This window comes from Rhinichthys klamathensis, unplaced genomic scaffold (genome assembly GCF_029890125.1).
Source record: "Rhinichthys klamathensis goyatoka isolate OS25496 unplaced genomic scaffold, OSU_Roscu_1.1 h1tg000070l_1, whole genome shotgun sequence".
NCBI classification, from domain to species: domain Eukaryota; kingdom Metazoa; phylum Chordata; class Actinopteri; order Cypriniformes; family Leuciscidae; genus Rhinichthys; species Rhinichthys klamathensis.
In genome coordinates this window covers 658420-669794 of record NW_026606613.1, presented here as the reverse complement: position 1 = coordinate 669794, position 11375 = coordinate 658420, and positions in this window count along the sequence as shown.

The window sequence follows — 11375 nt, the reverse complement described above, 5'->3', positions numbered from 1 at the left end:
ATACCTCGAAATGCTGGAGCGCCCAGATCAACGCTAGAGCCTCCTTTTCGATCGTCGAATAATTAAGTTGGTGGCGATTAAATTTGCGTGAAAAATAACCTACTGGTCGCTCAATATCTCGCTCATCCTTTTGTATGAGCACTGCGCCAGCCCCCACCTGACTTGCATCCACTTGAAGTTGGAAAGGGTCATCCAACTTTGGTGCAGCCAGGATAGGCGCAGAACTCAACAAAAGCTTTGCATTCTCAAATGCACGCCTACAATCCTCAGACCACACAAACCTGACTGATTGTTTTAACAAATCAGTAAGTGGGGCCACAACGGTTGAAAAATTACAACAAAAATTTCGATAAAACCCAATCATTCCTAGAAAACGCATTACTTCTTTTTTGGTAGTCGGCGAAGGAAACCGGTCAATGGCCAATACTTTAGCCCTAATTGGCCGCACTTGCCCCTGCCCCACCACCTTACGCAAAAAAAACACGGTGGCCTGGGCAAACTCGCATTTTGCAAGATTCACCGTGAGCGTTGCTGCCACCAACCTCTCAAACAGCGAACGTATACGCGCCAGGTGTATTTCCCAGGTATCTGCGTAACACACCACATCGTCTATGTAAACTGCACACCCCTCCAACCCCGCAATGACACGATTCATAAGACGTTGGAAGGTGCAGGGGGCGTTCCGCAGTCCAAAACTCATACGGGTGTAAGAATACAACCCCGAAGGTGTAATAAATGTAGCAATTTCCTGCGCCCTAGGCGTAAGCGGTACCTGATAATCAGAGGTGGAAAGTCCAGGGGTCAGAAAGTAAAAGTCCTGCCATATTTTTATTCCACCCACAGCAATAAAAAAAACTGTTAAATGACCTTTCCTGGGAGTTTATTTGGATCCAGACTCAAGAGTGTTAAAGTTAATGAGATAATTAAGAGAATAAATGAGTGATGATTGAGCATTATTGAAGACACCTGATGTTAACAAGCAGAATCGCTGAAGGAGAGTCACATTTTTTAAGTCACCATTATGGCGATAAGTGTTTGCTTTAGTTGCACTCTTGACCCTTAAACTGTTAATGTTAGTTTTTGTTTGACTGCTGTACCTGAGTTATAACAGCCAAATTAACAACAAGGAAGACTGATGATGTGATGTGTGTTATGTTTTGACATAATTATCATTTGTCACAAAACTCATTTGTAGAGTTTGATAACACAATATAATTTTTTCTTGAATTTAAACATTGTCCAAAAAAATGTCTTAAAAGTTGCTCTATTCAAAAGAAAAAATATTTTATTTGGACACACAGACATCAAAAATCAGCCTGTGAATCTCAACAATGGTGACAATTATAGAGCATGTTGCAGTGCATTCTGGGTGCCACCAATCAAAACTCATTCATGGCTCCCATCATGCATTGCGGTATGAATAAATTATGATCTGAATTGTCTTAGTCATTTCCTTTTCCTAATTGAATATTCTGTTTGTCACCATTGTTGAGATTCATACACTGAATATTGATGTCGGTGTGTGCCTAAAAGAAAGATTTTTTTATTTATTTATCAGAACAACTTTTAAGATAACTCTTGGTTTATATTGAAAAATCTGGATCTCAAGCTACAGAATCACTGGGTCCCACTTTATATTAAGTGGCCCTAATACCTGTGTACTTACATGGTTACTAGATATGTACTTAGTATGTAACTACAGTGTAAATACACATTGGTACATAGTATTTACAACTGTAATATTTGTGTAACTACACATATGTAACAACCCACGGAAAGGTATGTGTAAGTACAAAAGTGTAACAGGACATTGGTAACAACACTTTTTCCACTACAGTAAGTACACATGTGTAACAGGCATTATGTAACTACATTTTGTAACAACAATATGTATTCACACAAGTTGTTCCACTTCCACACGCAGTCTTCCATACTGTAGTTACCAGTTAAGAACACACTGAAACCATGATGATTCCTATGTGTATACCATGTATTTACTATATGACCGGCAGGACTTATGTTGAATTACAGCTAAAGTTTTCCCTTGTGGTACCAGTGTACAGGTAAGTCCTCAGGAACTCTGCACTTGATATAATGTGTTAAACTGTCATAACTTACATGTATTATGCAAAACCCAAACCTCTGTGCAACTGTACTAACAGTGTACTAACATGGTAACTCCTCAGGAACTCTGCACTTGATACAATGTGTTAAACTGTCATAACTTACATGTATTATGCAAAACCCAAACCTCTGTGCAACTGTACTAACAGTGTACTAACATGGTAACTCCTCAGGAACTGTCCACTTAATATAAAGTGTAAAATGGTCATAACTTACTGTGTATTATGCAAAACCCAAACCTCTGTGCAACTGTATTAACAGTGTACTTACATGGTAACTCCTCAGGAACTGTCCACTTAATATAAAGTGTAAAATGGTCATAACTTACTGTGTATTATGCAAAACCCAAACCTCTGTGCAACTGTACTAACAGTGTACTAACATGGTAACTCCTCAGGAACTGTCCACTTAATATAAAGTGTAAAATGGTCATAACTTACTGTGTATTATGCAAAACCCAACCCTGTGCAACTGTACTAACAGTGTACTAACATGGTAACTCCTCAGGAACTGTCCACTTAATATAAAGTGTAAAATGGTCATAACTTACTGTGTATTATGCAAAACCCAAACCTCTGTGCAACTGTACTAACAGTGTACTAACATGGTAACTCCTCAGGAACTGTCCACTTAATATAAAGTGTAAAATGGTCATAACTTACTGTGTATTATGCAAAACCCAACCCTGTGCAACTGTACTAACAGTGTACTAACATGGTAACTCCTCAGGAACTCTGCACTTGATATAATGTGTTAAACTGTCATAACTTACATGTATTATGCAAAACCCAAACCTCTGTGCAACTGTACTAACAGTGTACTAACATGGTAACTCCTCAGGAACTGTCCACTTAATATAAAGTGTAAAATGGTCATAACTTACTGTGTATTATGCAAAACCCAAACCTCTGTGCAACTGTATTAACAGTGTACTTACATGGTAACTCCTCAGGAACTGTCCACTTAATATAAAGTGTAAAATGGTCATAACTTACTGTGTATTATGCAAAACCCAAACCTCTGTGCAACTGTACTAACAGTGTACTAACATGGTAACTCCTCAGGAACTGTCCACTTAATATAAAGTGTAAAATGGTCATAACTTACTGTGTATTATGCAAAACCCAACCCTGTGCAACTGTACTAACAGTGTACTAACATGGTAACTCCTCAGGAACTGTCCACTTAATATAAAGTGTAAAACGGTCATAACAGAGACCATCTCAGCAAACCCAAACCTCTCATAGTTTTATTAACAATAGCATTAAAATATATTTTGAGCCACTAATCCTACTCATACCCCTAAACCTACCCATAACCATTCCTTAAAACTACGTAGGCTACACTTATGAAGAAAATAAAAACATAACAGACAGACAAGTAACGTTATACATTTCACAATAATTTGTTTATTGCGAAAATGTCAAAACCGGTACCAAAAGTCGTTCACATGATGATGCGTTGCAGCCGCAGTCCTCTCTGGCAGTATTATAATAGTTGTGTATGAGGTACAGATCAGAATATAAATTATTAATCCATGAAAATGTTAATCCGGTTTCGGTTCGCTCTGTGAAGGCGCGCGCGCTTCTCCATTTCAAATGTACAACACCGACTGAAACACGGCATGTCGCAATCTGTGACGAAGCAGGCGAGAGCCAATGAGCGTTTGATATCACGGCCGTAAAACATGTCGTAAAGCTTCTTGAAGGCGCATTTTTTGAATTTGAATTCATCACCACTCACCAGCGCGCCTGAGCGCGGGATTTGACGTTGGCGGTCGCTGCTGAGAAATGGAGATGAAGATCATAAAGGGCTGAATTTGGATCTGTTTCTTGCAAACAACGTATGGATTCTAAAGATTTGGATTACATCAGGCTAATACAATTGATGTTTTTTTTGTGAATTTATGTTGTGTTTTATTGGAGAAAACGCTTTTTGTGTCTCACGGTAAATGAACTAAATACTACAAAATGGTTAAACGATTAAACAAGGTATTTTTAAGGTTTTAAAGTGTAGGCTATTCTTGTTTATTGTTTACAGAACACTGTAATTTACTGTAAAGGCAAATAGGTCACCACAATGTCAAATCAAAAAATCTAAATTAAAGAATAAATCTTTAAAAGTGCTAACTTATGCCGTAATATCCCAGAATCTATCAAAGCATAACTATCACATTTATATTTCAGAGTTTACTATCAACTACGTAACCTTGTGTTTTGCATTTACTGTGGTACACAACAATGACCCTAACAATTACACTTTATATTAAGTGGACAGTTCCTGAGGAGTTACCATGTTAGTACACTGTTAATGCAGTGTTGCACAGAGGTTTGGGTTTTGCATAATACACAGTAAGTTATGACCATTTTACACTTTATATTAAGTGGACAGTTCCTGAGGAGTTACCATGTTAGTACACTGTTAGTACAGTTGCACAGAGGTTTGGGTTTTGCATAATACACAGTAAGTTATGACCATTTAACACTTTATATTAAGTGGACAGTTCCTGAGGAGTTACCATGTTAGTACACTGTTAGTACAGTTGCACAGAGGTTTGGGTTTTGCATAATACACAGTAAGTTATGACCATTTTACACTTTATATTAAGTGGACAGTTCCTGAGGAGTTACCATGTTAGTACACTGTTAGTACAGTTGCACAGAGGTTTGGGTTTTGCATAATACACAGTAAGTTATGACCATTTTACACTTTATATTAAGTGGACAGTTCCTGAGGAGTTACCATGTAAGTACACTGTTAGTACAGTTGCACAGAGGTTTGGGTTTTGCATAATACACAGTAAGTTATGACCATTTAACACTTTATATTAAGTGGACAGTTCCTGAGGAGTTACCATGTTAGTACACTGTTAGTACAGTTGCACAGAGGTTTGGGTTTTGCATAATACACAGTAAGTTATGACCATTTTACACTTTATATTAAGTGGACAGTTCCTGAGGAGTTACCATGTTAGTACACTGTTAGTACAGTTGCACAGGGTTGGGTTTTGCATAATACACAGTAAGTTATGACCATTTTACACTTTATATTAAGTGGACAGTTCCTGAGGAGTTACCATGTAAGTACACTGTTAGTACAGTTGCACAGAGGTTTGGGTTTTGCATAATACACAGTAAGTTATGACAGTTTAACACATTGTATCAAGTGCAGAGTTCCTGAGGAGTTACCATGTTAGTACACTGTTAGTACAGTTGCACAGAGGTTTGGGTTTTGCATAATACACAGTAAGTTATGACCATTTTACACTTTATATTAAGTGGACAGTTCCTGAGGAGTTACCATGTAAGTACACTGTTAGTACAGTTGCACAGAGGTTTGGGTTTTGCATAATACACAGTAAGTTATGACCATTTTACACTTTATATTAAGTGGACAGTTCCTGAGGAGTTACCATGTTAGTACACTGTTAGTACAGTTGCACAGAGGTTTGGGTTTTGCATAATACATGTAAGTTATGACAGTTTAACACATTGTATCAAGTGCAGAGTTCCTGAGGAGTTACCATGTATGTACACTGGTACCACAAGGGAAAACTTTAGCTGTAATTCAACATAAGCCCTGCCGGTCATATAGTAAATACATGGTATACACATAGGAATCATCATGGTTTCAGTGTGTTCTTAACTGGTAACTACAGTATGGAAGACTGCGTGTGGAAGTGGAACAACTTGTGTGAATACATATTGTTGTTACAAAATGTAGTTACATAATGCCTGTTACACATGTGTACTTACTGTAGTGGAAAAAGTGTTGTTACCAATGTCCTGTTACACTTTTGTACTTACACATACCTTTCCGTGGGTTGTTACATATGTGTAGTTACACAAATATTACAGTTGTAAATACTATGTACCAATGTGTATTTACACTGTAGTTACATACTAAGTACATATCTAGTAACCATGTAAGTACACAGGTATTAGGGCCACTTAATATAAAGTGGGACCAAATCTTAAGTTAAACATTCAAAGGTCAACTGCCCAACTAAAGCAAACACTGATCGCCATAATGGTGACTAAAATATAGATTTTCTCCTTCAGTGATTCTGCTTGTTAACATCAGGTGTCTTCAGTAATGGCCAATCATCACTCTATTATTCACTTAATTATCTCATTAACTTTAACACTCTTGAGTCTGGATCCAAATAAACTCCCAGGAAAGTTCATTTAACACTGGAGTTTTGCTGTGGGTGGAATACAAATATGGCAGGACTTTTACTTTCTGACCACTGGACTTTCCACCTCTGCTGATAATACCCCTTTAATAAATCAAATTTACTTACATATCGAGCACTACCAACCTGATCCACACAATCCTCGATACGTGGCAAAGGAAAGGAGTCAGCCTTTGTCACCGCATTCACCTTTCTATAGTCTGTACAAAACCTTAATGTGCTATCCGACTTTTTAACAAGTAAGCATGGTGATGCCCAACTCGAATATGATGGTTTTGCTAGGCCATTATCAAGCAGATATTTCACACTGGCATCCAAGCTTTTTCGTTTGTCCGGAGCAACACGGTAAAATCTCTGTCGAATGGGTTTTGCATCCCCTACATCAATGTCATGTTCAATAAGACTGGTGCAGCTAGGTGTGTCGGAAAACAAAGACAAAAACTCAAAAAGTAAAGATTTTAACTGATCACGTTGTTCCCCATCCAAATGCCCCAAGAGGCTGTCCAAGCTAACCAGCGTCTCTGAATTATTTAACCTAGCCTGCAGGACCGCATCATCCGGATCCCGCACCCCATCCGCCACTTCAGAAGCGTCGGATGCGCCCTCCCCAATAGCCAGTCCAACAGGTCTATAAGTAGTCTTGTCATCACCCACCACCTGCAATGGTGAGGAATAATATGGTTTAAGTAAATTAACATGAACCCGTTGCGTTTTCCTCCTCCGCTCAGGGGTGGACACCACATAGTTGTTCTCCGATATTTTCCGCACAACAGTATATGGACCAGTATATTTAGCCTCTAATGCCGAACCCAGAATTGGCAACAACGCAACCACTTGATCACCAGGACTAAATACTCTTACCTCTGCTTTAAGATCGTACCGTCGCTTCATTTTAGTTTGCGCTTCACATAGACTTTCATTAGCCAACTTCCCAGCCAAGAACAACCTTCGGCGAAAGCCATGCACATAATCGGCCAAATTCCCAGGTATCTCCACACCACCATCTAAATCCCCACTCAACACCGATAAAACGGTGCGGACTTTGTGCCCAAAAACTAAATCATTAGGGCTAAACCCCGTGCTCTCCTGTACCACCGCACGGGCCGCCAACAGTAGCCACGGTAAGCCCTCTTCCCAATCTCTCTGAAGCTCTACACAATAAGCACGTAACAACGATTTCAATGTGGCATGAAAACGTTCCAGAACCCCCTGGCTCTGGGCATGATATGCACTACTTAAATTATGTTTTACTCGCAGTTCTTTTAATGCCGCCGCAAATGTCTTGGACGTAAAATTTGACCCACGATCGCTCTGTATTACTTTTGGTAAACCAAAAATAGATATAAATTGAGACAAAGCCTTCACAATTGGCCTCGTGGTTATAGTCCTTAAAGCATACGCCGCAGGATAACGTGTCGCTTGGCACATCACAGTGAAAAGATAAACACTGCCAGACTTTGACTGTGGCAAAGGACCCACACAATCAATAACCAGATGTTCAAACGGAATGCCCACGGACCGAATGGGTTGTAGCGGCGCAGGTTTAATCGAAACATTTGGTTTACCTGCCATTTGACATGCATGGCAACCTTTTACGAAACTCGCTATGTCCCTTTTTATCCGTGGCCAATAGAAATGTTGCAATACATGATTGTAGGTTTTCCTTACCCCAAAATGCCCAGACGCTTCTCCGTGCACTGCTTTTAACATCAACTCCCGGTATTCCACAGGCACCACCACCTGCAACACCTGATCTGCCACATCATTGTCCGCCCGAGGTGACCACCTGCGCAGCAACAAACCATTTTGGATCAGATAACCATGATCAACATTATCATCACCCGAGGCCAAAGCAAAATACTTCTCGAGATTACGATTATTCTTTTGCGCCTCAATTACCTCACTAGGAGATAACGGTGCTGGTAAATCTGGTACAAACACTTTACCTGCACTAGCCTTAGATACATCAGATGTTTTTACTGTCTGAGCACGAGCCATGGCTCGCGTCACCGCGCAAGCAGTAAACACCTCTGGAAAATCGTTAAGACATTTGTCCGGCTCAACTGATAACGTAGCCACTGTTTTAACCACAGGGGGCGGACATGACCTCTCCGGCCACACACAACCCCCTCCCAAATTATTTCCGATAATCAGGTCAATATTTTCAACTGGTAGAGTCGGACGTACAGCTATAGTCACCTCTCCATTCACAAACCCCGACTGCAACTGAATTCTATGCAATGGCACTGGAAACGGTTGTAGCCCAATTCCTCGAATCAACACAAAACTCCCAGTATCAGACAAATAGGAGAAAGGCAGGACCGATTGGCAAATGAAACTCTCCGAAGCTCCAGTGTCACGCAATATTTTAACTGGTACCCTATGAGCATCTCCCACTAGTGAAACAAACCCCTCGGTGATAAAAGGAGCATAATCAGACACTGTGGTTTTAGGTTCCTCCCACAACATTTTAGAATGCTCAGGGTCAGTTTGAGTTCCATTTAACTTAACATTCCTCAACTGTGCAGCAGGAATCAACGAGGCACAGGCAACCTCTTTGATATTGCTTACTTTACTCTTATTACGGGCACTCAAGACTGGACATTCCTTTTTCCAATGACCTAATTCAAAACAATAATGGCACTTACTGTCGGCCTCACTTTCCCATGTTTTATTTCGAGGCGCAGGGTAAAACCTTCCAGGAGAACCCGCATTAACGCGGACAGGGCGATTTTCCCTGCGATTATCGTAACGCGGAGAAAAATCCCGCATATAATTTCAATGCGTCAACACATATCCATCAGCGAGGACAGCAGCCTCGGCAGCTGTCTTCACCTTATGTTCGTTTAAATATGTAGCAATCTGTTCGGGCAAGATGTTCTTAAACTGTTCCAAAATAACCAAATCGCACAAATCATTAAACGAATCAATCCCCTCCGCTGTGCGCCAGCGATTAAAAAAACTACTAAGCTCTCTGGCCACATCAGCATGAGTTTGTTTTTCCGACTTTCTCCAATTGCGAAAACGTTGTCTATAAGCCTCAGGAATCAATTCGTAGCTTTTTAACACAGCCTCTTTTACCAATTTGTAACTCTTTCTTTCTACAAAAGGCAATGCCACAAATGCCTCTTGTGCACGCCCAAGTAATACCGTTTGTAAAAGCAAAGTCTTATCCTCATCACTCCAATTCTGGTCGGCAGCCACATTTTCAAACAAAGAGAAAAATATATCCGGATCCTGTTCGTTGAACTTTGGAAGAAACTTTATCATATTTGCCACACCCAAATTGTGAGTGGACTGTCCACCGGCTTTACTTTCAGCCATCAGCTCAAGCCGAGTGCGTTCCAGTTCATGAGCCCGCTTCTGTTCGTACTCCAAATGCTTCAGTCTTTCCCTTTCAAACACACGATCTTTTTCTCTCTCAATAGACTCCATTCTCTTGCGTTCTAAATCTTGTTCTATTTCAAATTTATTTTGCTCAAATTCCAATTTCTTTTGATCCAATTGCATCTGCAAAAGTATCTTTTGTTGTTCATAGGTTAATTCGTTACTTTTAGCTGGGAAATTTAAAACAGACGAGTCTGTTGGAAATTTCATTGCTGGGGTAGGCTCTACCAGATTACCCTCGGGCAACACTTGATTTTCTTTCAAAGATCACGAATAAAATCTATCAATTTATCTTTCTTTGCTGTTTTTGGCAGTGTAAGTTCAATCTCATAAAAATCTGCAACATTCACCAATTGCTCTTTTGTTAGCGCCACTAACAAACTCTCCGAGGGAGCAGCAAAAAAATCCTCCAACACACTCATTGTACAGACTATTCAATAATATCGTACCCTATCAACCAAACTAAAGGATAGGTTTTCCAATTATTCTTAAACAACCACAAACAAACAATTTTGTAAAATGGAAAAGCAGTCCAAGAAGCAGAGCAAACCAATCACGGAGCTCTCCCCCTAAACATTTACCCCCCACTATTCTAATCTATCTTCACACTGAGTCCAAGAATCAGGATAATTTACTCACCAATACCGACAGAGACGTACTGCCCCGACCGAAGCCAATTCAGCCGGTTCTCTACGGCGGTGCCCCGATCCAGACTCCAGTGACAACACAACCTAAATCCCAGCGCAGAGGCGCTCTAACACGGGGATTACGATAGCTCCAGCAGATTAGTCGCCCTACTACGTGAACAGCGATACACCCCACAAACAAAGTGGCTGCACTAAATACTCCAATCTACAACATAATGCTACCCAATTTACCTCAAATCCAAATTCAAAACCAAACAGATCAGCGTAGATCTCCCCAAAACAAACATTCGGCGATCAAAACTTTTTAGACGAGCCCCAATATGTCAAGCCCACTTGGCTCAAGGTAGAGTTGACATAGGGGAGACCACACTGAACTTAATATTTAATTAAAATGCTAGTTTATTAATGCATGATTTACAAAGAACAGTAAATGGGAAGCATAACAAAAAGCAGAGTTGTATAAAGTAGAGGTAGAAGTACAGAAAAAGTAGAAATCCTGCCATGTGTTTATTCCAGCCATGAACTGATTGACAGTTGATTTCAGCTGATTTCTGTCACCTGACTGAAAAACTGCTAATAAGCAAATCCAGGTGATTGGAACAAAATACTGAGGCGGACTTTTACTTTCTGAACCTGGACTTTACTCCTCTGAAGAGAACAGAAAAAGAAACGAGCAGAAACACAAGAACTACAACTGACTTCAGACACAGTCTTGAAAAGACAGAAAAGAAGATCTCAGCAGAGGAGGATTAAACAACTCCACAAACAGCATTACCAGCTTCACTTATTACTAACCAGACTGACTTTATTTCTGTCAGACTTCTACAGAAGATTTTATTGAGAATTAACAGAGGTTTCATTTCAACAGAGGAATCACTGAAGGAGAAAATCGTAATTGGTATGTTACCGTTATAGAGATCAGTGTTTGCTTTAGTTGCTCTCTTGACCCTTACGTGATTAACTTCAGATCTTTGATTGGCTGCTGTACCTGAGTTTCAACAGCCAGATGAACAAAGAGAAAA